Source organism: Rhinopithecus roxellana, chromosome 19 (genome assembly GCF_007565055.1).
Source record: "Rhinopithecus roxellana isolate Shanxi Qingling chromosome 19, ASM756505v1, whole genome shotgun sequence".
NCBI classification, from domain to species: domain Eukaryota; kingdom Metazoa; phylum Chordata; class Mammalia; order Primates; family Cercopithecidae; genus Rhinopithecus; species Rhinopithecus roxellana.
In genome coordinates, this window is record NC_044567.1 from 7,467,853 (window position 1) to 7,475,025 (window position 7,173).

Genomic DNA, 7,173 nt, shown 5'->3' on the forward strand with positions numbered 1-7,173 from the left:
CAGAGGTTGCAATGAGCCAAGATCACCCCATTGTACTACAGCCTGGGTGACAGAACGAGACTCCATCTCAAAAAAAAAAAAAAAAAGAAAAGAAAAGAAATTGAATTCCCATACTTAATACACGTTAAAGCATTTATTTTCATGTAGTTTCTTCTCTCATTTATTTCATACTCAGTCTTGACTTTACATGCTTTATATATATACTTATATAATATATATAAGCATTTATTTGCATATTGTTTTTAAATTTTATTTTCATGATCACTTTTGATATTTTTGAGGTGTGCCCAAGGCTTAAATCGCATTTGTTTTTGAAGTCTCAACTGGGTTGAGTCTAGGACTGCCATGTAGCTCAGATAATCCACTTATGGTCAGGCCTGTGAAACAGCAGGATGCTCATTGACCTTGGGCTGAAAGCCTGAGATGGAGGCTTAGCTCTATTGCTTACAAGCTATGTGACCTGGGACAAGACTAAAGTTGTCAGATTTAGCAAATAAAAATACAGACACCCAGTTACATTTGAATTTCAGATAAACAATTATATATTGTTTAATGATATATTGTTTAATGAAAAACAATGATATTAAACAATGACCAGATAAACAATGAATATATTTTTTGTGTAAACATATCCCAAATATTATATGGGACATACTTATAGTAAAAAAACTTATTTTATCTGAAATTAAAATTTATCTGTGAGAGTTTTCAAGGGAATCATATTTAATTCTCACAACGCCCTCTGCTGCCCTTTCCCATTTTTGTCATGAAGTGACTTAGCCCAAGGTCATCCAGCTAGAAAATTATTAAGCTGGGATTTGAACTTGGGTGCGTCAACTGTAGCATGCTTTGCTACTGGAACTCAAGACAGATATGCAGTGACCTACTTTTTTTTTTTTTTTTTTTTTTTGAGACAGAGTCTCACTCTGAGGCCAGGCTACAGTGAGTACAGTGGCGCTATCTCGGTTCGCTGCAACCTCTGCTGCCCGGGTTCAAGTGATTCTCCTGCCTCACCTCCCGGGTAGTTGGAGTTACAGGCGCCTGCCACCGTGCCCGGCTAATTTTTGTAGTTTTAGTAGAGACGGGGTTTCACCATCTTGGCCAGGCTGGTCTTAAACTGCTGACCTCATGATCCACCTGCCTCAGCCTCCCAAAGTGCTGGGATTACAGGCGTGAGCCACTGCACCTGGCCTGGCAGTGACCTACTTAATGATAGCCTGGGAGTCATGAGCTAACTTGGTAAGAACAGAAGCTTTCATGGACTGAGACAGACTTTTGAATAGGAGCTAGAGAATTCGATTTGAAAGTGTTTCTATGACCCTGTCTGTGTTAGTTTCCTGTTTCTGCCCTAATAAATGGCCACATATTTAGTGGCTTAACACAAATTTATCTTGCTGCCTCTGGAGGTCAGAAGTCTGAAATGGTCCAGGTGTCAGCAGAGCTGTGTTCCTTGTGGAGGCTCTAGGAGAGAATCTGCCTCTTGCCTTTTCCAGCTTCTTCAGGCTTGCGGCATGTCTTGGCTCAGAGCCACACATTCTGACCTCCGCTTCCATTATCACATCTCCCTCTCTGACACTGACCCTTCTGCCACTCTCTTGTAACGACCCTTGTGATTACATGGGGCCCATTGGATAATCCTGGATCATCTCTGAATCTCAAGATCCTTAATCACATCTGCAAAATCCTTTTTGCCTGGTAAGGTAACATATTTACAGTTTCCGGCGATTAGGAGGTGGACATCTGTGGTGGAGCCGTTATTCTGCCTATCACACTAAGAGAAATGATCTAGTTGACTTGAGTGTCCCAGGCCTTAACTATAATCCCTTTCATCTGTATGGTTCTCACACACATTCTTTTTTCCACCTTTCGTCCATCCTGGAAAGTAGATGAAGGCTGTGCTGAGCCCATTCTGTGAGGAAGGAAGATGAAACTCAGAGCGGAGGCCTCGTGCTGTGCGACACAGTTAAAAAGGGACTCAGGCCCGGGGCTTTTGATTCAGCACCTGCCCCCGCAGTTCCCAGCCATGCATCACTAGAACACTATTCTCACCGGTGGAGCAGGACAATTCCTCAGCTACCCCCACAATTTAGGAAGGAGTCCCCAAGGTGAACCAGCTCCCTTAGCCCTGAATCTGCCCTCAGAAGGCGGCCTTCTGCTCAGAACGAGGATGGAGGGGTGCAGGCAGAGAACCGTTTTTTTGGTGGAGGTCCATGGGACAGAGCCCAGAACTCACTGTCCATCCATCTTGGGTGTGTCCTCCCCAGCCGCCCAGGCTGACTAGACCAGCACAAGAACTCCTGCATGCTCAGAGGGAGCCTTGATTCTTAGAACTGTCTTCCTATAGCAGTCCTCTTAGGAGCATGTTGCTGTGATGTGTGCTTCTGCCCGTGGGTGCTGCTGCATGGGAGGAGCCAGCTCTCTCCCTGCCCCACAGATCATGGAAGGCAGCGACCATGGGCCACTGACGCTCCTGCAGGCTCCCCACACCCATCCATTAGGATGGCACACATGTGCCAGCCAGGAATGGGGGACACAGCCATGAATCCGAGACAGGCTCCTGCACCTCTGGAACTTGTGCTTTAGCAGGGCAGACAGATCCCACAGAAGTGCATGTGTAGGGGTTCTGAGGAAGACGAATAGGATGAGGCTCAAGAAGGTGACTGTGACCATGTGAGACAGTCACTGTCCCTACTCTTTATCACTCCATTTTTGTTTCTTTGGGACTTTTTGAAACAGGGTCTCGTTCTGTCACTCAGGCTGGAGTGCAGTGGTGTAATCATAGCTTACTGCAGCCTTGATCTCCCGGGCTCCAAGCAATCCTCCTGCTTCAGCCTCCTGAGTAACTAGGACTCCAGACACGCACCACCACCACACCCGGCTAATTTAAAAAATTTTTATTTTCAGTAGAGGTGGGGTCTCACTATGTGGCCCAGGCTGGTCTCAAACTTCTGGGCTCAAATGATCCTTCTGCTCTGACCTTCCAAAGTGCTGGGATTACACATGTGAGCCACCATGCCTAGTTGACTGTCCCCACTCTAAAGCAGACAGCCCAAGTGGGGGCAAAGTTGAGAAGCAAACACACACTTTACTCCAAAGCCTCTGAAAATCCTCCCTTGTGTCCTTCCTAGGAAGCATCTCAGAGTCTCTGTGTCGTCCCTGAAGCTGAAGTCAGTCCATTCTGGGAGCAGAGTCCAGCTGCATCCTGTGTTTTGGGCTAAGAAGAATGCAAGATTCCTGCTGAGTGTGAGCTGAGCAAGATTGTAGTAAGGAGGGCAGTGATGTGATGAATCGTTTAAAGGGTGCAGCTGCCAGATGTGAGTGGGTGAGGGCAGATGTGAGGGGCATGAGCCAGCTATGTGTGGGGGTGGCCAGACCTGGTGGGGGGGGCACAATGGAAACAATAGGAGAGCAGGCCAGGTGGGTATGCGGAAGTGAGACAGAGTGGTAGGATGAACCGGGAGGGGCTCCAGATGTGAGGGGCTGGAGAACGGATGACCCCCAGCCTCAGTCTTTAGGAGGGTTGCTGTCCCTGGGAAATAGATGATGCAGTCTGTGGAGGAAATGCGCTTTCTATTTAGGGAGGCTGTTTAGGAGTAGCTGACGACATGCCCAGCACCTGGATGGGTGGAAATAAACAGAGACATGAAGCAATAATTTATGCTGTGTCCTCTGTCAACCTAGCCACCACCTCCTCCTCCCTGGGCTCCAGGAAGTTGCTCAGAGTTGTGGAGCTGGGAGGAGACTGCGGGAGCTATGCTGGTGAAGTGATGCTGTCATCTGAGCTTGTGCCTTACACACTGCGCTTTTTTTTTTTTTTTTTTAAGACAGAGTCTTGCTCTGTCACCCTAGGCTGGAGTGCAGTAGTGCAATCACAGCTCACTGCAGCCTCGACCTCCCAGGCTCAAGCAATCCATCCACCTCACTCTCTTGCATAGCTAGGACCACAAGTGTGTGACATGACATCTGACTAATTTTTAGAATTTTTTTTGTAGAGACAGGGTCTCACTATGTTGCCCAGGCTGGTCTCAAACTCCTGGGCTCAAGTGATCCTCCTGCCTCAGCCTCCAGAAGTGTTGGGTTATAGACACAAGCCATCATGCCCAGCCCCCTCCAGGCCTTTGTACCTTCTGTGTCCTTACCTGGAGTACCTGCCCCTTGAACTACCCATTGAACTCTTTATTTAGTGGCCCACCTCCTCTAAGAAGGCCCCCCTCATATCCAGTCTGTGGTTCCTAAATTGCAGCTAATTACTACCCCATGAGCTCACACATTAGAGTTGGAAATCTACTTTCAAATGACCCCACTTCGTGTCTAAAAGATTCCTAGGTTCGATTGGACTCTGAGCTCCTAGAGGGCAAAAGGAAATGTTTCTTATTTTCTTCCATATCTTACAGAGCTTCTGGGACAGCCACAGAGGTAAGCCATTCCTGTCTCCCTTCAAGAAAGAACTTGCTATTCACCCACAAGGAGGGCAGTTAGCTTACAGCTTCTAACAAACATACTTTGCCCAGAGGAGACGGTGGGTTGGCCAAGACTTTGTTAGATCTGCGGCACAATCTGAGGCTCTCCCAGCCCTTTCCTGCTTCCTCTCCTTCACTGGCCTTGCCACTACCCCCTCTCCCCACAATAAACCTCTTGCACTCCTATGTTCACCTCAGTGCTTGCTTCCTGGAGGACCCACATGGCACAGCACCCGGCCTGCTGGATCATAAGTGCTCGGTTGTGAAGTAAACGGAACTGGGGATTCTCTAGAGGGTAGAGGGAAGCCGGAGCCTGGACCTCGGAGATCAGGAGAAGAGGGGCTGTCCACGGAGGATGCCTCAGTCATAACAAGAGCAAGGTCTAGAGCAGTGTGAAGGAGGGGCCATGCCCCTGGGGCAGGACCCAGCAATGGGGAACACACAGGGAGCTCAGGGATTCACCAGCCCTGCTGGCCTCCTCTCTAGCTCCTCTGCTGTCTGGGGCAGCTGTTGCAAACTCAGAAATGTCCCAGGAGACAGGGCCCAAAGAGCCCTGGCCTTGGACTTTTGAAAACCAGGTTCAATTTGTGCTTCCCGCTAGTCAGGTGACATTACACTCTTCTCTCTGGAGCTCAGTTTCTCCATCTGTAAAATGGGCTTATAATGTGTCCCCTCCCTTCAACCCCAGCATGATTTTGAGAATTGACTGAGAAGATACTACAGTTTATGGAGGGCACCCTGTTGCATAGTTTAAATGCACACTCAGGCCAAGTGAGGAGGCTCACGCTTGTAATCCCAACACTTTGAGAAGCCAAGGTGGGAGGATCGCTTGAGCACAGCAGTTCAAGACCAGCCTGGACAACATAGCAAGACCATGTCTCTACAAAAAGTTCAAAAATTAGCTGGGTGCAGTGGCACATGCCTGTAGTCCCAGCTACTTGGAAGGCTGAGGCAGCAGGATCATTTGAGCTCAGGAGTTTGAAGCTGCAGTGAGCTATGACTGTGCCACTGCACTCCAACCTGGGCAACAGAGTGAGATACTCTCTAAGAAAAATAAATACGTACATATTCATTTAACCCTTGCAGTGGCCTTGTGAGGGCAGCATTATGACCACCATTTTATGTATGTATATATGTATGGATGGATGGATGGATGAGATGGAGGTCTTGCTTTGTTGCCCAGGCTGGAGTGCAGTGGTGCAATCAGAGCTCACTGCAGCCTGGACCTCCTGGGCTCAAGCAATCTTCCTGCCTCAGCCTCCAGAATAGCTAAGACTACAGGTTTGGGCCACCAAAGTTGGCTAATTAAAAAAATTTTTTTAGGCAGGGCACGGTGGCTCACGCCTGTAATCCCAGCACTTTGGGAGGCCGAGGCGGGCAGATCACGAGGTCAGGAGTTCGAGACCAGCCTGACCAACTGGTGAAACCCCGCCTCTACTAAAAATACAAAAATTAGCCAGGTGTGGTGGCACACGCCTGTAATCCCACCTACTCAGGAGGCTGAGGCAGGAGAATCGCTTAAACCTGGGAGGCGGAGGTTTTTAGAATGGGGTCTTCCTACGTTGCTCAGGCCAATTTTGAACTCCTGGCCTCAACCAATCCTCCTGCCTCAGCCTTCTAAAGCACTAGGATTGTAGGCCTGAATCACTGCGCCTAGCAGAGAAAACTGGCTCTTCTAGGTCAAGGCATTGGCTCAAGAACACATAGCTAGCAAGCCGGCATAGGTGGGATTAGAACCTAAATCTGTCTGGCTCTAGTACCCCTCACTACTTGAGGTACAATTTACTGCGAGACTACTGGCACTAAACTTTGGGTTGGGGGCGGGGCGTGAGGTAGCTCCTGCTCTTACATTCTGAGAGAGTTTGACAATAGGCAACTACATACAAAAAAAAAAAAAAAAAAAAAAAAAAATCCAGAATGCGTCAGGGCTCTAGAAGGGGAAAAAGCGGGTGCGTTTATAAACTTAAAATAATCAGAGGCGGCATCTTCAAGGACTGTGAGAATGCCCCAAGTCGGGGCAAAAGTTTTGGCTGTTCGGGGAAGTGATGAAAGGCCAAAGTGGCTGCAGCGAGCGTGGACCCGGGAGGTCATCAGGCGCGTTGGTGCGAGTGGGGGAGGGCAGCCACGGACACCTAAAACCCACGGTACGCCACACAAGGGGTTTCAGCACGTCCTGAAAGGCCCGATACCCCCGGACCGCTGTGAGGGGGGGCAGAGTGAGGTCCTTCGACAGGACGTGGCCTTAGTCGAGGAAGGTGGGAAGCAGGGGCTGGCACCTGCGACGCCCCATCCGCCCCCCGTGGCCTAGCAGCAGGGCGGGTCGAGGCGGGTCGAGGCGGGTCACGCACCCCTACCAGCCAGCCGCTCCCACCCAGCCCTCGGCTCCCAGAACTCGCGGGGGTCCTCGCCCGGGTCCCCCGCCCCGCCCCGCCCCGCCCGGCTGGTGACGTCACGGCGCTCGTCGGCGCCGCCTGTGGCGTCACGGGTCGGGCCCGCGGGGCGTTCTAGGGGTCCTTCGCTCTTGGAGCCGCCGGCGGCGGGCGCGTGCGCGGCCCGATGAAGAAGGTGGTTTCCAAGCAGTCTCCGCCCAAGTTGATTGGTAGGTGCCCTCCCCGCGCAGGGCGCCGGTTGCTACGGACGCAGTGGCGGCCGCTGGCTGGCGGGCGTGCGCGGGGTCGCCGCGAGTGCGGCGCAGCCTCGGTGTCTCGGGGCC